Here is a 25,541-nt window from a genome sequence, read left to right as displayed (position 1 = left end):
AGGGTCTTGTGGCTGAAACCAGCAACACCCACACCCTATTTATACCATGTTATAGCCCTGCAACACATCACCCAACCCTCCAATCTTCAGCACCACAACCACAACACATTACTCGACCTCGACTTAACTAAAACGACTTCCATTTAGTTTGTTTCTAGTGCCAAACATACTTATGCATTTTTCCTATTTACAACTTCATTTAACACATGTAATACACTCTATAATCACATTATTAACTCCAGTTTGAAAGGGAAGACCTTACCTTTTTCAAAACTTGCAAAAACTAGCCTTGGAAGTTCCTTAATCGCGCTGAAAAGTAGTGGACTGCTCGTTACCCTTCCTTGCTGCTCCCAAGCTGAACGTTTTCATTATTAAACACTGTTATATCACCGTAGGATATATTAAATAATTAATTCATAGAATGAAAGTCGGGACCTTACCTTGATAGGTCCAAACCCGTAGCTCTCCCTTTGGCTTTCTAGGTTTTTCTCTCAATTTTTCCTTATTTGTTCTAAGTGTAAAAGATGACTTTATGATGCATTAGTCATCAAATGGTCCTTATATATATATCTTAATATGGTACACATGTCAACCCCTAAGGGTGACACGTGTCTAATCCTCATTGGACCAATTAATCCATGCCACCACTCTAAGGCTGCCACATGGCAGCGTAGGAACCACCTCAAGTAGGTGCTACGCCTCTTTCCGCCTCTTCCATGGGTTCGTAATTTCGTCTCACTTTAAGAACCTATGTAATCCTGGCTACGTAAGCTCAACATGTACTTAAATATCTTAAGTGTGTAAGACATCCAAGTTGGTAGATTACACAGGTAATTCGAGTCCCGCGACTTGTCATTTGTCCCCCAACTCCTTTCAAATCCTTATAACCCTTACTTCTAACCTTCCTTTTTATGGAACCTCACATCCTTCCTTCTTTAGAGTTATTTGATAACATTAGAGATAATCTGGGTCACGTGGTAACTTTTAAGAAGTTTCAAAAAGTGTTCCAAAGTACAAAAGTACGGGGCATAACACTTGCCCCCTTTAGATATAGAATCAATGAAAGTAGGAAATTATGGATATAAGGTTCCAAAGCTATGTTACAGCCTAGCTAAGGCCCAGACTATCAGACTCAAGTGTGCTATACTAGTATATAAGGAGCTAAGACGTCCAAAGCAATGTTGGAGAAGTTTTGAGGCCTAACGATACCATAAATATGGAAGTCTAAGGCAAACACTAGTCTAAGCCAAGGCTAAGGCCAAACATTTTTTTCAATGACATAAACAATTCACACAATACACACCATAAGATACAGATGATTAACAATGAAAGGCGACATGCTTACTTAGCCCAAATTCCGGAAAATAGAACCTAAGACATGAATTCTTGGAATTTAGCAGGCTTGACACCCAAACTTATACAAATTAGTATACAAATGCCTTAAAATGCTCAGTATAAAGAGGGGAAAGTTGTAGCCTACCTGTAGGCCGACCATACGTTCTCCACCTCAAGAAATCAGAGCTTTTCCCTTTCGAACAGCCTCAGAATGTTTCCATGCTATCAAAAATAGAACCACAATATTAAAACAACTGCTTTAACATCAAAATTACTAAATTGAAAGACGGACCAATATTGGAGTCTAAAACAGAAATGTGGGATTCACTCCATAAATTACTATCACGACCCAACCTCGTGGGCCATGACTAGTGTCCGAACTGGACACTTGTATATACACCTGTTGTCTATAATCAATCAGCAACTAAACATAATAGGGGACTTATATGGGCAGAAAATCACCTCAAAACAGTCATACACATACACACACACACACACACATATATATATATACATATATATATATATATATCAAAACCACTTGTCTCCTGGGGAGTCACAATTGTCAAAAGATAACATAGTACGTAAGCCGATAAGGCTGCCACTACACATCACATTCTAAAATATACATGTATATATGCAAGCCGACAAGGCTGCCACTATGAATAGGAACGTTCCAAAATATATATCATACTAGTACAACTAGATAACATATATATACCTCCCACATATATATCTACAGACCTCTAAGAACATCAATAGTAATATATAATGGGACAGGACTCCGCCGTACTCATGGATAAATAAATATATACTTCAAAATATCTATACCAAAATTCTAGGCTCCGGAACAATGGAGCACTTCCAAAATAGGTGAGTGGAAATCCTAAGTTGGCGGATCCCCAAAATGAATATCTATACATGCGGACATGAACTCCCCCTCGAAGAAAGGGGGTCAGTACGATATATGTACTGAGTATATAAAATATAACATATCATAAATGAGATCACATCTGAAGTAGAGATTCAGGAGACAAGTATGATACTCAAGAAATCACTGTACCTGTGCCTTATGAAATAAAATCATGCATGATTATATCATATATCATATCCGACCCATTATGGACTCGGTGAATCTGTCATATACATCTATCATATTTGGCCCATCATGGGTCCCGACGCCATCATTATATCATCATATCATATCATTATATATATATATACCGTACCCGACCCTCTAGTGAGTGATTCGGTGAACAATGCAGTAAAACTGTGCATGAATACATACTTGGCCCGGGACTCGGTAAAAGATATATTGAGGCATGAACGAGCAGAGTAGTGAGCAACCATATGCAAGTTGAATCATATTTGAGACTCAATGGAATAATCAAAATAAGTTATCATTCAAAAATCAAGAGAATAACCATATCAAATACCTTTTGAATGTCACTAAGGATTGCATCAAAATAGAACTTCTGGAAATGTAGATCATTGGCCATCCAAATGGCTCTAAGAATAGGAAATTCCTGGGAATCATATAAAAATCATATATGTTTTTCATAAAGATCATGCAAAGGAGAAGAAAGGGCTAGTTTTACATTCTTACTACTTCCCAACGTATAGAAAAAAAACTTGAGAATCAATAGCTCAATTATTGTAAGAGTTCTACATTAAGGAGTTATTAAGAATCATGATGTATACCAAAATATGAATTATACCAAATTAGGAAGGCTGGAGTAATACACATGTATCAAGTTATAATGATATAAGTTCTAGGAAATCAAGAACATTAGCCATCCTAGTGTATCTAAGAATATGAGGTTCTTTGGAATTTATGCATTCGTCGTCCGTTGATTTCATATGGATCATGCCAAAATAAAGAAAGGATAGGCTTTACATACCTTTAGCGTTTATACGTATATGCTACCCAATATTATCTCAACCTATATTAAAACGTTAAGCACTATGGTTAAGCTATGGATATGAATAAAACGCACTCTATCGTTAGTAGGTTATTTCTAAAAATATTGGAAAACACCTCCCCTATACCGCTCACTTTCCCCACTTCCAAACCATCCATATAATCATCAAGTAATATCAACAAACTAAAATATTGACATAAAAGAAGATTTATTATTGACAATAAGCCTAGAATGTTGCCACCCGAATTATGTTACCAAAACAGTAAGTTCGGAAAGCCGAGTACCTCAAGTTGTATCTAAATTGTGAAATTTAAAAATGGCAAAACTGGACTTGATGACCCTTAGGAAACTTTTAGATATATGTCTTAAGTTTTCAATACAAAAGAAATCAATTCAAAACTCATTTTTTACAAAATGATATCATCAAAATACTAACAGCTATACATGAGGGATTTTTCAATCAAGAATCTGGATAGAACTTATGTTATGAGTCATCCTTTTTTTTCGACATAATAACAACAGAAATAGGATCTAACATAAACATAAGAGTTGTAGTTACATGTATTATATTTCCTAAACATATTTATTTTCTAAAATTAAAGGTCTACACAACGAGATATTCAAGAATTACTACAAGCTACGCAATTCTAAAAATAGATTTGAACACTTACAATCTCCATACACCTTATTCCTCCAAATTCAAGAACAACAACTCATCAACAACATCAAAACAATATCAATCATTACTATACATCATAACTAAGCTAATTCTATCCATTTAATCCACCTAAAACATCCCCTTAACCCATAAATCTCAACAAACCACCAAACGAGTTTATAACGTTATTTTCTCCGTTCTAATCCGTTAGAACTCTAAATAAACTTATTAACAATGAAAGAGGAACTTTAATATACCTCAAGTTGAATCAACCATATTAGCACTCTCCTTCTTGCCTGATTTTTAGCTCAAATTGAAGCAACGCGACGTATAATACTTTTCTCTTCATGAGCTTCGAATTTCAGGACTCGGATTTTGGTCGGATTTGGGGTCTTTCTCTAAGATCTTCCTCTTTATCTCTCTCTATGGTAATTTAAGGATATTTATTTATTTGATAATGAATAAGGAGGCTGAAAATATCCCTTAAATGATGTGGGTATTGGGCCTGACCCGAGTTGGAATCGGGTTGGGCCGAATCCACTATTCAGCTAACCCTTCTGCCTTAAAACAACCATATCTCCTTATCCAAATGTCACCTCTAGACCCACAACCTATGGTTGGAAATATATTTCAATTTTGTACAATTTTTATTTTGCGAGTTTTCCCAAATTACTAAATTCTAAAGGGGTTATGTCCTCCTGAAGTCAGCTTACCCGAAAACATGACTTTAAGAAAAAAAATATTTGATGGCTTCTACTTTGATTTGGCTCAAGGGTCCTTCTTGAGATGTCTTTTACTTCACATATATTATCCATATAACTTGTCATTTACAACAAATCATGCCATTTTAAAATTCAAAATTAAAAGTCCTTGAATTTATATCCGTTAGCTCATGAAAAGTTCAAGATGCAAAAATATGGAATATAACAATTACGTAACCTAAAAGGGTCCTAAAAACTATCCCAAACTTGTGTTCCAAAATGGAACACAATTGCGGGGCTCAAATCATTCCAAACAACCAATATGCAAGAATCACAATTTAAGCTAAGAAATTCACTAACGACAGTAGCTTTATATGGAATTTTACCTCACATTATGAGTCTCCAACTAGTGTCAAACACTAACCCAAGTGGGCACAACAAATATGGATGTTTCAGACTTTGAATCACAAAATTTGGTGAAGAAACAAAGGAGTTATCAAAGTTTGAAAATTGCTAATTATGGCTGAGTTCTTCCTTGGTCTCTCATTAAAAGACAAAGGGAATGACCTTCGTGAACGCGACCCTATGCCTGTCAACACGAAGGGTAAAATACCCTTGCACCAGCAAGGTGCTTCGTTAGTTGTTTTGGCAAGTTCAAAATCCCAAATGGGATGATCGATATTCATTTAGAATCCCATGCACGCAAATTCGATGTTTTGGACTCAATACCACATTCAAAATTTTTATACAAAGTTATTTTAATAAAAAGTGGGTTCCATACCTAAGTGCCATTTTGAGCCAATTTGCACAACATGCCTCAAAATTAGCCCAAAAGCCTTGGGAAACAAACGAAAGGTCATTCTAGACCAAACTCCGCATTCCAGAACTAACTGCACTAACGATATTTTCATCCAAGCTGGTTTTCCACAAATGTTGACCAAATTCAATCATAAGCCAAATTTCAATGGTTAAAGTGCCAAATGGCCTCAAACTCATACTAATTGCCTCGATACTCATGCCGACCATTCCACTAGCCTAATTTTGCCACTCCGGAGCAAATGAAATCATCAAAATCCTATTTTAAGGTCGTTTACCTAAAGGACCAAAATTACCTTTTCAAGTTATAAAATCTCCACAATAGGGAACGAGCATAGAACCCAAATGAATGACCAGACAACCAAACAGTCAATCCTAGTAAGTCATAAATGACTTGGGGTCGGTACAGGAATGCTCTAAACAATGAAATGAATGCTTCAATTAAAAAATGACCTGGAGGGTCATTACAACATCCATTACTAAAAGAACTTTCATCCACGAATGTAAGAGGCAAGTAGTACCCGAAGGCTTAAATAAACCAGGGAACTACTCCAACATCTCCCGCTCAGTCTCCCAGGTAGCCTCCTTGGCTGGATGATGCCTCCAACGGACCCTAAGTATGGGAATGGCTCTAGATCGCAACTGTCTGATATCTCTGGCCAAAATAGCAACTGGCTCCTCAATATAACTTAGACAGTCACCCAACTCAACTGCATCATATTGGAGCACATGGGACTTGTCTGGAACATACTAGTGCAACATTGAAACATAGAAAACCTGATGAATAGCTGAAAAGGTCAGGGTCAAAGCTAACTCATAAGCAACCTCACCAATTGTTCTTAAAATATCTAAAGACGAAATATATATGGGGCTAAGGTTGCCTCGCTTCCCAAATGTCATCACATCCTTTATGGGAGATACATGGAGGAATATTCTATCACCAACGACAAATCTCAACGGGTGATGCCTACAATCTGCATAACTCTGGTGTCTACTTTGAGCTATCCTGAGCCTATCCTGAATGACCCTCACATGATCTAAGGCCTCCTGCATCAAATTATACTGTGCTGCCTAGGCTCTATAGACTCAAACCAACTGACCAAAAAGCGACAATGCCTACCAAATGAGGCCTCGAACAGGGCCATATAAATACTGGAGTAGTAGCCGTTATTGTACAAAAACTCTGCTGAAGGCAAAAACTGGTCCCACTAACCCCCAAAATCCATGACATAGACCTATAACATATCCTCAAGATCCTGAATTTTACGCTCTGACTAGCTATCAGTCTGTGTGTGAAAAGTTATGCTGAGGTCAACATGGGTAACCAACTCATCCTGAATAGTCCTCCAAAAGCTAGATGTGAACCAATCAGAAGTGATAGAAATAGGCACACCATGAAGACAAACTACCTCTCGAATGTAGATACATGCCAACTTCTTAACATTGTAGGAAGTATGAACTGGGAAAAAGTGTGCTATATTGGTCAATCGATCCACGATGATCCAAAACTATCAATACCATAGGAAGTGCGAGGCAACACCACAATGAAGTCTATGGTGATACACTCCCACTTCCACTTGGGAATGGGTAATATTTGAAGCTTTCCACTAAGCCTCAAATGCTCGGCCTTAACCCTCTAGCTAATCAATCAATGCGACACATAGTCTAAAATATCTCTCCTTATGCAGCTACACTATTAATGATGCCTAAAATCATAATACATCTTCATGGTGCCCGGATGGATCGAATATCTAAAATCATGGTCCTCGCTAATGATCAACTGGATCAAACCCCTTACTCCCAAAACATAGATGTGACCACCAAATTCAAAACCCCATCTAGATCTAAGGTATCTTGGGCGGCGTCACCTCCCAAAACCTGATCTTGAAGTGCAACTAAATCCTCGTCCTCAAATTGACGGCTGTGAATCTAATATAATTTGGATGATTGGGTTCCCACATAAGCTAACACCCATCAGGAATTGGAAATATCAAGCCAAATAATCCTATTAGCGAAGGACTGGATGTCCAAAGCCAAAGGTCGCTCCATACAAGAAAGGAAGGCTAGACTACCTATATTCATTGCCTTCTGACTCAAGGCATCTACTACTACATTCCCCTTGCCTAGATAGTAGACAATAGAGAAGTCGTAGTCCCTTAGTAGTTCAATCCAACGATGCTGCCTTGAATTAAGATCCTTTTGAATCATAATATACATAAGTCTCTTGTGATCAGTGTAAATCTCACATCAAACTCCATACAGGCAGTGCCTCCAAATCTTATGTGCGAAAACTACCGCCACCAACTCTAAGTCATGAGTGAGGTATTGCGCTCATATTATGCTACCTCGATGCATAACCAATAACCTAGCCCCACTGCATCAGTATACAACCCAAACCAACACTGGACATGTCACAATAAACCGTGAAGCCTTTGCCCTCAATTAGAAAAGTCAATATAGGAGCGGTTATAAGAAACTTCTTAAGCCTCAGAAAGTTTCTCTCACACTCCTCCGACCACACAATAGTCAGAGGTGCTACTATAGTAGAAACTCCCTCAATAAAGCGCCTATAGTACCTTGCCAATCCGATGAAGCTATGAATCTTAGTCACAGATGTGGTTTGACCCAATTATGGATAGCCTCAATATTCACCAAATCCAACTTAATGACATCCTTGGACACCACGTGCCCCAAGAATGTACTAACTCAAGCCAAAACTTTTACTTTGAGAACTTGGCATAAAGCTGCTGATCTCTCAATATCTGGAGCACTATGCTCAAATGTTGCTCATGCTCAACCCAGGTCCGTGAGGATACCAAAATATCATCGATGAATAGTATGACAAAGGAGTCCAAATATGACCTAAATACACGAGTCATCAAGTCCATGAATGGGAAAGGGGCATGAGTCAACGATAAGGACATCACTAGGAACTCATAGTGGCCGTAACGAGTCCTAAATACTGTCTTAGGGATTTTTGCTACGCTAATCCTCAATTGGTAGTAGACAGATCTTAATTAATCCTAGAAAATATTATGACACCCTAAAGCTGGTTAAATAGATCATCAATCCTAGGCATAGGTAATGGTTCTTCACCATTATTTTTAAGCTGCCTGTAATCAACACATATCTGTGCAGTACCATCCTTCTTGTTAACAAATAGGATAAGGACATATCATGGCGAGACGCTCGACCGAATAAATCTCGTACCCAAGAGATACTGAAGTTAAAATCTAAGCTCTTTGAGCTCTACAGGGGCCATATGGTATGGTGGGGTGGAAGTATCACGATCAAATCAATGGCGAAGTTAATATCATAATCTGGAGGAAGGCTAGGCAGGTTGGTGGGAAACATATCTGCAAACTCTAAAGACTATATGCATTTAATCAACCATAGGGCCCTCCCTACTGACATCCCTAACATAAGCCAAGTACACCAAACATCTGCTAGACACTAACCTCCTAGCCCAAACAAAAGAAATTACCCCAACTGGTGTGTGACTACAAGAGCCCTACCACACAAATAAGAAAATACCAGGCATGGCTAAGGTAACGTCCTTGGCATAATAATCCAAGATTGCGTGGTGAGGGGATAACCTATCCATGCCCAGAATTAAATCAAAATCTAAAATATCAAGTAAAATGAGATGAGCCCTAGTGTTTCACCCTTGAATGTCACCACCGAGGAGTGAAACAAACAATGGATCAGCTAAGGGCTCTGGACTCATACTCAATTGTAGGGCACAATATACATATATATATAATAATTGGTGGAGCCTATATCAAATAAAGTGGATACGAGTTGATGGCATAAGAGAATTGTACCTTCGATCACATCGTCTGAGGCCTCAACCTCTACTCTAGTTGGAGTTGTATAATAGTGGGCCTTCACTTTTTTACCTGATACATCTACTCGGCCATCTCTCTTGCCTCCTCGGGGACCTCTCTATGTACCCTGATGGCCATCTTTATGATCCTAGACCTGACCTCCGCCTCTAACTGGAGGTACTGCTACTGGTGCAAGTCTAGCTACATGTGGAGCTGGTGCGGATGACCTACGGAGAGGGCACTCACGGGAAAAGTGAACTAGCTCACTGCATCCATAACACCCCTAGGGTTGTGGATCACCGCTAGAGGTCGGCCACCTCGACTAGAAGAACCCATCTGAATACCACCTCGGCCCTGACCCAAACCTATACTAGGGCTACCCTGGCTGTGCTGGTCACCCTCTAAAGTGTGAAAGAAATCCTAGAATAGGCGACTGGACTGACCCTATTGGAACCTTTGATGGGGTATGGTAAATATATATCTAGGACAAAAATAGGGCCTACCCTCGCTATCATCCTACCTAGTCCTCCTGTCGCTGCCCCTTTGGACCTCGCGACGGAGCTGCTCAAGTGTGAGGGCATGACCTACCACATCCAAAAAAGAGTAGCCCACTGAGACTAAACATTGGGTCATAATCTGTAACTGGAGTTTCAAACCTCTGATGAAGAACCAAACCCTCTCCTCTTCAATAGGTAAGATCATAGTAGCATGTGTAGAGATATATGAAATCATGCCTCATACTTTGATACTATCATTGAGTCCTTCTCCAGTAGCAAAAATTGATCTCGGAGCTGATCTCTAACTCTCCTAGGATAAACCAGGCCAAGAAGTCCTCTGAAAACTCAGTCCATGACACTAGTGGAGACCCAGCTGGCCTGGTCTTTAGGTATGAGAACCACCACTGTTGGTCCAGACCATCTAGCAGATAAGCAGTGAAGTCGATTCCTCTCGACTCTACTAGGCCTAACGTTTGTTGCTGCTCATGGAAAGTAAGCCAAAACTCAAGGGTATCCCCACCCACAACACTAGAAAAACTCAACGGTGATAATCTAAGGAACACCCCGAGCATCTTCTATTCGTGAAGTGGTATGATGCCCTTTAAGTTATCTAGCTAGGTTGCAGGTGCCAGCGACAACTGAAATACTAGTGCCTCTAGTGATATTGTCCGTGCGGTGATGGAGCAGCTAGAGATGGGGCCTATTTCATACTCCCAATAGCATCTAGTATGTAGGAAAACATCGCTTAGAGGTTCGGAGCTACAATTGGCTTAGTTGGTGGTTGGGCTGGTCCCAGGCCCATAGGCTGATGATATACTAGAGCTACCGGTGGCTCCACCTCCAGCTCTAGAGTCTGCTCTCTATCCCGGGCTAGAGTTGCAGCCTTAGAACAAACTTAGGGTCGACCTCTACCCCTAGCTAGGCCCCTATCACGCATGTGACCCATCTTGTAAATTTTTGGAACAAGTGAGATTCCAAAAGACTTATTAAGACACACACAACATGGTAGTGATGCAAAAGAGAATAAGTTCCAGAAGAGATCTTGTAGCCTCCCAAAGATAAGTCACAAACATCTCCGAACCTATCCACAGGACTCTACGACACGTTACCTCTGTACAAGTGAGATGGGTGAACCTAGGGATCTAATACAAACTTGTCACGACCCGAATCCTCCAGTGATGATAGCACCTACTATGACCCACCAGTAGGCAAGCCAATATATATCCCGAAACTGCAAGTAATAGGATGTAAGGGTAGATCCCTCTAAGAACTTAGAAGACACATATATAGAGCTAATAAAAAAATAAGTACAAGTCCTAAAAGTGGACCATAGAAACAAGATTGTCTCAGAAAGTCAAAGATAGACAAAATATATATAGACAGAGGGAGATGAGTAAGGGTGAATTGGTCAGATTTAAGATAAGATGCCAATTGAGCATCGCGAGGAGTAGGAGTACCCTCAATCAAAGTGTCATCATTTAATCACTCCAGCCCAAACCACATCCAAACAGAGTCGACGAATAGATCACTTCTAAAGCTAAGAATCAAGTGATACAGAATAAGTGAAAGTGGGAAATTATGGATATAAGTTCCAAAGCTGTGTTACTACCTACATAAGTCTAAGACTATCAGACTCAAGTCTGGTATACCAATATACAAGGGGTTAAGCTGTCCGAAGCAACTTCGGAGAAGTTTCAAGGCCTAAGACACCAAAAATATGCAAGTCTAAGGCAAACACTAGTCTAAGCCTAGATTATGGCGAAATATTCTTTTCAATGACATAAAACATACACACAGTACATACCTCAAGATATGGATGATCAACAATGATAGGGGATATGTTTTTATGGCCCTAATTCCAAAAAATAGAGCCTAAGACATGAATTCTAGGAATTTAGCAAGCTCGACACCCAATCACCCCCAAATTCATACAAATTAGTTTACAAATACCTAAACATACTTAGTCTAAAAAGTGGAAAGTCGTAGCCTACCTATAGGCTGACCGCGCGTACTCCAACTCAAGAAATCAGAGATTTTCCCTTCCAAACAGCCTCAGAATGCTACCACGCTATCAAAAATAGAATCACATTATTAACACGGTCATTTTAACACAAAAATTACTAAATTTGAAGACGGATAAATTTCAGAGTAAAAAATGGGATTGTGTGACCCGCTCCATAAATTATGGAATTAATTTCGTAAAAAAGTTCTAAACACTACCTCAAACTTGTGTTCTAAAATGAAACACAATTCGGGGATCAAATTAGTCCAAACAACCAACATGCAAAAATCAAAATTTAAGATAAGAAATTCACTATGGACAACAACTTTGTATGGAATTTTACCTCACACGATGAGTAAACAACTATTTTTGAAATTGACCCAAGTAGGCATGATAAATCTATATGTTTCAAACTTTGAATCACCAAATTTTGTGAACAAACGAGGGATATATCCAAGTTTGAAACTTGCAGAGTATGGTTGAGTTCGTCCTTGGTCTCTCATTAAAAGACCAAGGAAATGACCTTCGCGAATGCGGCCTAAGTGGCCCTCGATTGCAGAAGGCAATTATATATACCTCTACTAATGTAGAGGGAGTCACGCAGTCGCGGAGGGATAGTCAAAAAAACTCTATGAATGCATCCCTTGGCCTGCGAACATGGAGGCTTACCCAATTGAACTACACGAATGCGACAAAGGTCTCGCGAACGCATAGATCATTTCACCTGGACTCCGTGAACGCAGGCCTATGCCTATGAACGCAAAGGGTAAAATACCCCTGCATCGGCAAGGTACTGCATCAACTGTTTTGAGAAGTTTAAAATCCCCGACAGGGTGCTCGAAATTCGTTCTGAATCACATGCATGTAAATGAGATATGTTACCCCACTAGATTTTACATCCCAAACTCAATGGTGCATTTGAAATTTTGATACAATGTTATTTTAATAAAAAGTGGGTCACATACCCAAGTGTCATTTTGAGCCAATTTCCACAAAGTACCTTGGAAATAGACCGAAAGACTTCGTAAGGGAATAAAAGTTTGTTCTAGACCAAACTCAATATTCCGAAACTAGCTACGATGATGAAGTTTTCATCTAAGCATGTTTTTTCAAGACTGTTGACAAAGTCAACCATAGAACAAATTTCAAAGGCTAAAACCCAAATGGCCTCAAACACGTACCAATTGTCTCAATACTTGTGCCGACCATGCTACTAGCCTAATTTAGTCTTTTCGGAGCTAATGAAACTGTCAGAATCTTGTTCTAAGGTCATTTATCTAAAGTAATAACCGAAATTACCTTTTCAAGTTATAAAAGCTCCAAAATAGGAAAAGACCTAGAATCCAAACGAACGACCAGGAGATCGAACAGTCATTGCCAGCAAGTCATAAATGACTTGGGGTTGCTACAGGAATACTCTAAACATTAAAATGAATGCTTTTGTCATAACCCAACCTCGTAGGCCATGAATGGTTCCCAAGATGGACACTCGTAAATACACTTGTGAGCTATATGACCAATCCACTACTAAACATAATATGGAACCTATAAAGAAACAAAACCTAGTCTCAGAACCATCACACACACACACGCGCGCGCACACATGCACACACACACATATATATATATATATATATCAGGCAATCGGTCTCCTGAGGAGTCACAACTATCAACGGGTAACACAGTACATAAGCCAATGAGCTATCATAGCATGTGAGAACGTCCCACTACATATATATACGCAAGCTGAGAAGCTTTCACTACACACAACATCTCAAAATATACATATACCCGCAAGCCGACAAGGCTGCCATTACGTACGGGAATGTCCCAAAATAAGTCATGCTAATACAACCAAACAACATCCATACACAACCCACACATATGTTTACAACCCTCTAAGAGTATTAACAGTAGCATATGATGGGACAGGACCCTACCGTACCCCTGGATAACCAAATATATACATCAAAAGGATCTGTACTAAAAGTCTTGACTCTAGGATAATGGAGCACTCCAAAATAGCTGAATGAAAATTCTAAGCTGGCGGATCCCCAAAATGAGTATCTGTACCTATTGGCATGAAATGCAACCCCCCGAAAGGAAGAGGGTCAGTACAAGAAATGTACTGAGTATATAAAACATGAAATACAGTAAGAAAGATCATAACTGAAGTAGAGAGTCAAAGAGACAAGTATGATAATCAAGAACTCACTGTACATGTGCCTTACAGAACAAACATGCATATCATTATCATATACCGTACCCGGCATTATGGAACTGGTGCCATACTCTTATCACCATATTATCATATCATTATATACATATACTGTACCTGGCTATCTGATAAGGGACTCGGTGAATAATATCGTGTACACGTATACTGTACTTGGCCCATTATAGGACTCGGTGAATGATGTAGCAAAACTTTATATGACAACATACCCATCTTGGGACTCGGTGAAAGATGTAATGACACTATGCACGAGTAGAGTAGTGAGTAACCATATTCATTTATATCATCACTTCAAACTCAATAGATAAGTAGGCTGTAACATCCCCTAAAAACGTTGTATACGATGTTTCAATTTTCGCCTAAACATGATACAACCTCTGTATTGTGGGCATAACTTTTCATAGGAATATCCAAATTGAGTGATTAAAATTTTTGAGTAACCACAAGATCATTACCTACAACTTTTATGAAGACTATATGTTAAGATTCAGAGGTTAAGTAGGTCAAATAAATTAATTTTTGTAAGGTAGAATGCTGTGATGGAAATGAGTGTTTATAGAAGCAAACTCATATCTCACTGTAGGTTTATCCAAATTGGTTGATTCTTGAACTATATGAAACTAGACTTTCATATCTACAATTCTTATGAAGACACCAAATCTTAATAAGGAATTTATCTTATTCAAACGCAACTCCCAAAAAGAGTATTCTGTCAAAAATAACTCATTTCACCTACCATAGAAAGATCTAGATACATTTGACATCACTCATGACATAAATTGTCCTCTATTTAACATCATCCATGACATCAATATATTCCACTAAATTTTCAGATTTTTTTTATACTTATTTTATTTATTGTTAGGTCCCTTTTTCCCACCTATAAATACCCACCTTATTTCCTCATTTTATTCATCAAAATTTCTCAAGCAAATTTTCTGTCTATACACTTCTTTACACATTCTCAAATATAATTTTAGTTCTTAGTAGTGAAGAAATACTATTCCGGTGATTCATATACTCCGGGTAGTACACAAAACGTTCCGGCAAGAAGAGAAGCTAGGACTCAAGAGTGTTCATTAAGTCTTTCGGTACCAACTAAAGCTTCGGTTTTCAGGTATGTAAGGCTTCAATTAGAGTATTCCTTCAACTCTCATGTCTAAATTATTTTGATTATATGATAAATTATATTTATTTATTTTATCTCTACTCTAGGTTATGTGGGTGTTTATCCATGGGTTCTTTCACCCATATAGTCCAAAAACTCTTTCAATTAAGTCTTTTGATTTCAAGTAATATTTTTTTTATGGAAATTCTTATTTTTACTTAATAGTATGAATCATGGTTAAACTAATGATTATTGGTCTATTTTGATGCAACATAATTTCATATGTATGAATTGATGGTTTGCAAGTAATTCCTCTATTTATCTATTTAAAGGTTCTTGAAATTCATGGTGGGTTGTTTAAAGTATGATTTTTAATTAATGGATTTCAAAGTATTTATGTATATTTATTTACATACATATTTACAAGTTGAAGTGATTTGAACCCACCTAGTTTTACTATGTTTTTAATAAAGTTTGACTTGAAAGCTTTGACTCCAAATAAATGTTAATGAAAGCAATATCTATGATCAAAAAGGGAGTCGTATGAAATGAAAGAATGATGAAATGATATAAATGATGGATTTTTTATGCAATAAGGACAACTCTTGCATATTTGAATTATCAAATGTTTTAATGAGCTATTCTACCGAATATGATGTTTGAATTCTCAAGTTATATGCTATGAATATTTTGAAGTCTTAAACTATTCCGTGGAATTGACTTAGCACCGAATGAGGCATTGAGGTGGGATTCGATAAGGGAATCCTAGTAGCAACCCCTTGTCTCATTAACTATGTGCCAACATAGGAGCCCTTGTAGGCTTAGGCTAATGGATCCATGAAAGCCCTTAAAGTTAAAGTTAAAGAAATGAATGAAGTTGACGGAGTTCTACCCAGCAAGTAGTCTCCCCGGCCAACGTAGGGGGTTATATTGGATTCCATGTAATAGCTCGCATGGTCTTAAATGTCGGTTATGGTTAATTTTCCACAAAATGAATGTTTTAAAGGATATCTGTATGATTTATTATGCATATATTAAATTATGTTTTTAATGTTTCCTCAATGTTCATGCATCCTTACATACTTAGTACATTCAAAGTACTAACGCATACTCTTTTGCCTACATGATATCACCATGTAGGGATCGGTGCTCTTCCTCGTTTTCCTCCACGTGGCTAGTTGATATTCCATTGAAGACTACTTTTGGTGAGTTCCCATGTTCCGGGAACAATACTCCTTTATCTTTCTAGTTTATGATATGTTAAGATATTTTACTATGGAATTTCTTCTATTATGATTGAGGGTGAGATAGGGACTTGTCTTAGCCCCATTAAATCTAATAGTTAGAGTTATTGTTGGACATATGTAAGTTCAAGATTTACTATTATGATTTCCGCTTGTTTATCATCATTACCTATGAAAGGTTAAAAGAATGCTAAGATGCTTGATTGAGGTACTTTCTGGTACCTCATTTGCCATGTCACGTCTAGGCCCTAGGCTTGTGTCATGACAAACTTGGTATCAGAGCCCGAGGTTTTGAATGATTTTTGGAAGTCCAACTTACCGCGTCGAATAGGTTCTTGTTCATGGTTGTGAAGTGCGCCACCATTATGAATAAGAGACTATAAGGCGTTTAGGAAAATTTTCACTTCTTTTAAATTCATGTCATGCCTTAGAGTGTCCTAAGCTTTCCTTTAACTAATGACCCATTTTGTGTTCTCTAGATAATGACTCGTGGAAGACCACCTCGAAGAGCAAGGGTTGACGATGAGGACCAAACTCCTCCAATTCCTAATGCCCAACATTATGAGGACGGGGTAACCCATGCCGAGTTTTGCAGTGTTATTACTTTGTTAGCCCAAGTCGTATCTAACCAAGGGAATCTAGGTGTTTCTCCTCCCCAAATGCAAAATCTAGCCTCTAGGATTCGGGATTTCCAAAGGATGAATCCACCCGAGTTCGATGGTTCTAAACTAGATGGGGACCCTATGGAGTTCATTAATGAGGTGTATCGGATTGTGTCTATCATGGGTGTGCCACCAAATGAGAAGGCTGAGCTAGTAGGCTATCAACTCAAAGGTGTGGCTCGAGTGTGGTATGAACAATGGGTTGTTGAGAGGGATGAAGAAATAGGGTCGATAGGATGGGAAGAGTTCAAAGGTGCCTTCCTAGACCGCTTCTTCCCATTGGAGCTAAGGGAGGCCAAAATTCAAGAGTTCATCAACCTCCTTCAAGAGAGTATGAGCGTGAGAGAGTATGCTCTCAAATTCACTAAGTTGTCCAACTATGCTCCCTTCATGGTCTCCGACCCAAGAGCTAGGATGAGCAAGTTTATTTCCGGTGTCTCAAGCTTGGTGTCCAAGGAGTGCAAAACGACCATGTTGGTCAACGAGATGGACATCTCTCGGTTAATGACTTACGCAGAACAAATTGAAGAAGAGAAGCTTAGAGAGAGATCAAGGGGGTTCAAAAAGGCTAGAATGGATGGTGGAGGGTTTAACCCTCAAAGGTCCGATCATGGTAACAATGGCAAAGTCCAAGGTGGGCAATGATTTGTGGGACAAGGTTCCACCAATACTCCTCCTCCAAAGTTCAACAAGGACAAGAGTGGTAAACCAATGATTCCAAGAGAGAATGTTGCTACTCAAACTTTCCCCACTTGCAAGAAGTGTAGAAGGACTCACAAAGGGGAATGCTTAGCCGGCTCCAATGCATGCTTTAAGTGTGGCAAGCTGGGCCACCATGCTAAGGATTGTAGAGATGGTGGTGGTAGGACTCAAGGACAAATTGCTCATGGTCAACAAGTCCAAGGAGGTGTCCAATGCACCAACCACTTTTATGCTTTGCATGGGAGCCATGAGGTTGAGGATGCACCCAATGTCATTACCGGTATGTTAAAGGTCTTTTCTTTTGATGTGTATGCACTATTAGATCCGGGTGCAAATTTATCTTTTGTTACTTCATTCCTTGCTAATAGATTTGATGTTTTACTTGAAATGTTATTAGAACCTTATTGGGTGTCTACCCTTGTTGGTGAGTCAGTTATTGCTAGAAAGGTCTATAGGGGTTGCCTTGTGTCGATCTTGCATAAAGTTATTCCTTGTGATCTCATTGAGCTTGACATGATAGATTTCGATGTCATTCTTGGGATAGATTGGTTACATGCATCTTATGCTTCCATAGATTGTAGGAATCATCGAGTCAAGTTCCAATTTCCAAATGAGCCTGTTATTGAATGGCAGGGTAGTGATTCGGTGGTGAAGGGCCAGTTTATTTCTTATCTTAAGGCTCGTAAAATGATTTCTAAGGGATGTATTTACCATATTGTGAGGGTTAGGGATGTCAACTCCAAAAGTCCTTCTCTTGAGTAAGTTCCTATAGTCAATAAATTCCCCGATGTCTTTCCTGATGACCTTCCTGGTGTCCCTCCTGAAAGGGAAGTTGATTTTGGTATCGATCTCCTCCTCGATACCCAACCTATCTCTATTCCTCCTTACCGCATGGCCCCAGTAGAATTGAAAGAGCTGAAGGAACAATTAAAGGACTTGTTAGAGAAGGGGTTCATAAGACCAAGTATTTCGCCATGGGGTGCTCCCGTTCTATTTGTAAGAAAGAAGGATGGGTCACTTTGAATGTGCATAGACTACCGGTAATTAAATAAGATGATCATTAAGAATAAGTACCCACTCCCTAGAATAGATGACTTGTTTGATCAATTACAAGGGGCAAGTCACTTCTCCAAGATCGACCTTCGGTCCGGCTACCACCAACTACGGGTAAGGGAGTGTGACATTCCCAAAACAGCCTTCCGAACAAGGTATGGCCACTATGAGTTTGTGGTAATGAGTTTTGGGTTGACGAATGCACCGGCGGTGTTTATGGACTTAATGAATAGGGTGTTCAAACCTTATCTTGATACCTTTGTAGTAGTCTTCATTGATGATATTTTAATTTACTCTCGGGGTGAGGAAGAACATAAAAATCACTTGAGAGTGGTGCTTCAAACATTGAGGGATAAACAATTATTTGCAAAATTTAGTAAGTGTGAATTTTAGTTGAAGGAGGTAGCATTTCTTAGTCACGTAGTGTCCGGTGATGGAATCAAGGTTGATCCTAAGAAAATAGAGGCAGTCAAAAATTGGCCTAGACCATTATCTCCTTCAGACATTAGGAGCTTCTTAGGTCTAGCCGGGTACTATAGAAGGTTCGTCAAAGGCTTTTCTTCCATTTCATCTCCTATGACAAAATTGACCCAAAAGAAATCCAAATTCATATGGACAGATGAGTGTGAGAAGAGTTTCCAGACCTTAAAAGATCGACTTACCTCTGCTCCTATTTTGACTCTCCCAGAAGGATTAGAAGGGTTTGTAGTTTATTGTGATGCTTCAAAGATTGGTTTGGGTTGTGTCTTAATGCAAAAAGGCAAGGTAATAGCCTATGCTTCTAGGCAATTAAAGGTGCATGAGCGCAACTACCCTACCCATGACCTTGAATTGGCGACCGTTGTTTTTTCTCTGAAGATTTAGAGGCATTACCTCTATGGGGTGCATGTGGATGTGTATAATGATCATAAGAGTCTTCAATATGTGTTCACCCAAAAGGACCTTAATCTAAGGCAAAGAAGGTGGCTAGAACTCCTTAAGGACTATGACATGAGTGTGCACTATCATCCGGGTAAAGCCAATGTGGTTGCTGATGCACTTAGTGGAGTGTCTATGGGGAGTGTGGCCCATGTGGATGAAAGGAAGAGGGAGTTGGTGAAAGATGTTCACCGATTGGCTAGATTAGGGGTGAAGTTGGGTAGGACTAATGATGGGGGTATGGTTGTTCAAAATAGGTCTGGATCCTCTTTGGTGGTGGATGTTAAAACAAAGTAAGATCTTGACCCAAAGTTTATTGAGTTAAAGAAGTTGGTAAAAGAAAAGAAGATAGAGGTCTTTTCCCAAGGGGAAGATGGGTTCTATACTACCAAGGTCGGATATGTGTTCCAAATGTTGATGGCCTAAGGAGTTTGATCTCGATGGAGGCTCATAATTCTAGATACTCCATTCATCCTGGTTCAACAAAAATGTACCGAGACTTAAAAGAGTTGTATTGGTGGGGTGGCATGAAGAAGGACATAGCAAGGTTTGTGTCCGAATGTACAAATTGCCAACAAGTGAAGGCCGAACATCAAAGACCGGGTGGACTAGCTCAAGACATTGAAATCCCTACTTGGAAGTGGGAAGATGTGAATATGGATTTTGTAGTGGGTTTGCCTCATACCCTGAAGCGTCATGACTCGATTTGGGTAATTGTTGATAGAATGACTAAGTCAGCTCACTTCCTACCGATTAAAACTCCCTATAGTGCTGAAGACTATGCCAAGTTGTCTATTCGGGAGTTGGTGAGGTTGCATGGTGTGCCATTATCCATTATTTTGGATCATGGTACCCAATTCACTTCACACTTCTAGAGATCATTTCAGAAAGGTCTCGGTACTAAGGTAAAGTTGAGCACAGCATTCCATCCTCAAACGGATGGGCAAGGCAAAAGGACGATTCAAACACTAGAGGATATGTTAAGGGCTTGCGTGTTGGAGTTTAAAGGGAATTGGGATGATCATCTACCTCTTATCGAGTTTGCCTATAATAATAGTTACCACTCTAGTATTGAGATGGCGCCATTTGAGGCTTTGTATGGGTGATGATGTAGATCACCAGTTTGTTCGTTCGAAGTAGGTGAGATGACCTTGTTGGGCCCCGATTTGGTACTTGATACTTTATAGAAGGTTAAGATCATTAGAGAAAGGTTGAAGGCGGCTCAAAGTCATCAAAAGTCCTATTCTGACACTAGAAGAAGGGATCTTGAGTTTAATGTGGACGATTGGGTGTATCTAAAGGTTTCACCCATGAAAGGTGTGGTTCGATTTGGTAATAAAGGGGAATTGATCCCTAGATATGTAGGTCCTTATAGAATCGTGAGACGTATTGGTAAGGTTGCATATGAGTTGGAATTACCATTAGAAATGGCCATGGTTCATCCGGTGTTTCATGTGTCTATGTTGAAAAAAAGTGTGGGTGATCCTAGTTCCATTGTACCTATGGGAGTAGTGAGTATTGAAGAAAACTTGACCTATGAAGAAGTTCCTGTGGAAATTTTGGACCGGCAAGTTAAGAGATTGAGAAACAAAGAAGTTGCATCTATTAAAGTCCTTTGGATGAATCAACAAATAGAAAGTGCAACATGGGAAGCGGAAGCGGATATGATTAAGAGATACCCTCATCTTTTCCCCTCTACCCAAACATAAGGTATTAAGTTGCCCTTGCTCAATTACTTGGAATCTTTACATCTCAACTTTTCTTGTCATATGCTTGCAAAATTATGAAATATGTTTTAAATGATATTTTAAATTACACTGTTGTATTAATGATAGGTTGTTTGTTAACACTCTACTCTACTCAAGCTAAGTCTTTTCTCATTCGAGGACGAATGTTCCCAAGGGGAAGATAATGTAACATCCCCTAAAAACGTTGTATACGATGTTTCAATTTTTGCCTAAACATGATACAACCTCTGTATTATGGGCATAACTTTTCATAGGAATATCCAAATTGAGTGATTCAAATTTCTGAGTAACCACAAGATCATTAGCTACAACGTTTATGAAGACTATATGTTAAGATTCGTAGGTTAAGTAGGTCAAATAAATTAAATTTTGTAAGGTAGAATGCTGTGATGGAATTGAGTGTTTATAGAAGAAAACTCATATCTCACTGTAGGTTTATCCAAATTGGTTGATTGTTGAACTATATGAAACTAGAGTTCCATATCTACAATTCTTATGAAGACACCAAATCCTAATAAGGAATTTATCGTATTCGAACGCAGCTCCCAAAAAGAGTATTCCGTCAAAAATAACTCATTTCACCTACCATAGAAAGATCTAGATACATTTGACATCACTCATGACATAAATTGTCCTCTATTTAACATCATCCATGACATCAATATATTCCACTAAATTTTCAGATTTTTTTTATACTTATTTTATTTATTGTTAGGTCCCTCTTTCCCACCTATAAATACCCACCTTATTTCCTCATTTTATTCATCAAAATTTCTCAAGCAAATTTTCTGTCTATACACTTCTTTACACATTCTCAAATATAATTTTAGTTCTTAGTAGTGAAGAAATACTATTCCGGTGATTCATATACTCCGGGTAGTACACAAAACGTTCCGGCAAGAAGAGAAGCTAGGACTCAAGAGTGTTCATTAAGTCTTTCGGTACCAACTAAAGCTTCGGTTTTCAGGTATGTAAGGCTTCAATTAGAGTATTCCTTCAACTCTCATGTCTAAATTATTTTGATTATATGATAAATTATATTTATTTATTTTATCTCTACTCTAGGTTATGTGGGTGTTTATCCATGGGTTCTTTCACCCATATAGTCCAAAAACTCTTTCAATTAAGTCTTTTGATTTCAAGTAATATTTTTTTTATGGAAATTCTTATTTTTACTTAATAGTATGAATCATGGTTAAACTAATGATTATTGGTCTATTTTGATGCAACATAATTCCATATGTATGAATTGATGGTTTGCAAGTAATTCCTCTATTTATCTATTTAAAGGTTCTTGAAATTCATGGTGGGTTGTTTAAAGCATGATTTTTAATTAATGGATTTCAAAGTATTTATGTATATTTATTTACATACATATTTGCAAGTTGAAGTGATTTGAACCCACCTAGTTTTACTATGTTTTTAATAAAGTTTGACTTGAAAGCTTTGACTCCAAATAAATGTTTATGAAAGCAATATCTATGATCAAAAAAGGAGTCGCATGAAATGAAAGAATGATGAAATGATATAAATGATGGATTTTTTATGCAATAAGGACAATTCTTGCATATTTGAATTATCAAATGTTTTAATGAGCTATTCTACCGAATATGATGTTTGAATTCTCAAGTTATATGCTATGAATATTTTGAAGTCTTAAACTATTCCGTGGAATTGACTTAGCACCGAATGAGGCATTGAGGTGGGATTCGATAAGGGAATCCTAGTAGCAACCCCTTGTCTCATTAACTATGTGCCAACATAGGAGCCCTTGTAGGCTTAGGCTAATGGATCCATGAAAGCCCTTAAAGTTAAAGTTAAAGAAATGAATGAAGTTGACGGAGTTCTACCCGGCAAGTAGTCTCCCCGGCCAACGTAGGGGGTTATATTGGATTCCATGTAATAGCTCGCATGGTCTTAAATGTCGGTTATGGTTAATTTCCCACAAAATGAATGTTTTAAAGGATATCTATATGATTTATTATGCATACATTAAATTATGTTTTTAATGTTTCCTCAATGTTCATGCATCCTTACATACTTAGTACATTCAAAGTACTAACGCATACTCTTTTGCCTACATGATATCACCATGTAGGGATCGGTGTTCTTCCTCATTCTCCTCCACGTGGCTAGTTGATATTCCATTGAAGACTACTTTTGGTGAGTTCCCATGTTCCGGGAATAATACTCCTTTATCTTTCTAGTTTATGATATGTTAATATATTTTACTATGGAATTTCTTCTATTATGATTGAGGGTGAGCTAGGGACTTGTCTTAGCCCCATTAAATCTAATAGTTAGAGGTATTGTTGGACATATGTAAGTTGAAGATTTACTATTATGATTTCCGCTTGTTTATCATCATTACCTATGAAAGGCTAAAAGAATGCTAAGAGGCTTGATTGAGGTACTTTCGGATACCTCATTCGCCATGTCACGTCTAGGCTCTAGGCTTGTGTCGTGACATAGGCTAATTAATACTTGAGTATCAAGCCAATAGTCATGTTCAGTACTCTTTGAATGTCATTATGAACTATATTAAATAATGTTTCAGGGATCATAGATACGTTTCAAGATAACACGAGATAACTTATAAAAGTTAAGGACATTAACCATTATAGAGTCTTTTAGAATAGGGATTTTCACATACCAACTATTGTCCAACGTATAGAAGACTCAAGGGCAGTAGCTCAACTACTTTAAGAGTTTTAACATCCCAAAGTAAATAAAAATCATGAATCATACTTGGAACCTATGAATGAAATTACCCAAAGCTCATATCGTATATCACATATATCTAAGATATACCAAAAGAAAGAAGGGATAGCTTTACATACCTTTGGCATTTATTCGCAACACAACACGCATACACTACCCAAAGTCTCAACCTATATTAAGACGTCAAGAACTATGGTTAAGTTACGGGAAGGTTTCAAAACGTACTCCAATGTTAGCAGCTCATTTTTAAAAAATTAGGCAATATTTCTCTTATATTCAAACTACTATGTAACAGCCAAGTCAACATCAACATTCATACGTTCAAGTGCTATATCAAAGTTAGCCAAGGCAAGATTCAACAATGTTCCAAAACAGTCTGCACAATATGGCGTTCCATAATTTTTAACATAACGACTACGACGTAAGCAAGTTACTCTTAATAATCTATAACCACAACACTTCATCGAGTAACCTTATAATAGTCCAACAATTACAACAATAATATAGCCTTAACTACTCTTAGTCCTTCAATTCAACAAGAATTTAGTCCTTCAATTCAACAAGAAAACAACAACCCTAAAACATTCCCTAACTAACAACGTAAAGAGATGCCCGATACTCTCACGAACACCTACGAACATGCCAAATGGACCATCTACGTTCATTATACATTACTTATTACATTCTTTTCGTTTAAGTTCATGAACTACACCATCAGCCACACATTAACAACATCACCTTCTTATGTGCAAGAAAATTACATTAACATCATATAAACTTCTACAATAGCCCACACAATAATTACAACTTTCACTTTAACCATTTATTTCCTTCATTCTCACTACATAACCCATGACAATAACAATCAAAATACTAATCCAATTTAACTCACCGACTTAAATTAAAACAGCCCCTACAACTTCAACAATATTCCAATGACTACATACATAATTTCATACATCCAATTCACTTTTACACATTCACAACACGTCCAAATTCATTCTAAAATATAAGAAGATGATTAACTTTTACCTTAACAAGTTGGCTTCTTAAGTTGGCTGAAACTTGTGGATTACACGTTAGGCCTTCTTGCTGCTCCAATGATTAGTTCATGTTATTAATAACCTTCAATTGATCGAAAACTACCTTAGAAAATTTATGTGGGGATCAAAATTTGGGAGCTTGATTTGCTCAGCCATGGCCGTGAGTTGCCATGGCTTGGACTCTCCTTCTTTTTCTCTATATTTCCAATGGTTGAAGATGAAAGAAATGAGCTTCTTAGTCATTAAATTGGGTATATATAGGCTGCCTAGGGGTTGGACACGTTTCCACCCTTATGACATGTGTTCATTGTTGACATGTGTCCCATTATCATCCACACACCAATCAGA

The 25,541-nt window shown here is 38.1% G+C and overlaps 1 long non-coding RNA gene across 1 annotated transcript; it reads right to left on the bottom strand.

Annotated features, from left to right (window-relative positions):
• Nucleotides 1-266: 266 nt before the first annotated feature.
• Nucleotides 267-24,322, bottom strand: LOC129902124 (uncharacterized). The gene is made up of 3 exons (XR_008770051.1): nucleotides 24,270-24,322; nucleotides 1,481-1,557; nucleotides 267-355 (listed from the first exon to the last, which is right to left on the bottom strand). It is a non-coding gene; the product is annotated as an uncharacterized LOC129902124 (long non-coding RNA).
• Nucleotides 24,323-25,541: the final 1,219 nt, after the last annotated feature.

The sequence above is a fragment of the Solanum dulcamara genome, chromosome 9 (assembly GCF_947179165.1).
Source record: "Solanum dulcamara chromosome 9, daSolDulc1.2, whole genome shotgun sequence".
NCBI classification, from domain to species: domain Eukaryota; kingdom Viridiplantae; phylum Streptophyta; class Magnoliopsida; order Solanales; family Solanaceae; genus Solanum; species Solanum dulcamara.
This window is presented reverse-complemented; position numbering and strand designations above follow the sequence as displayed.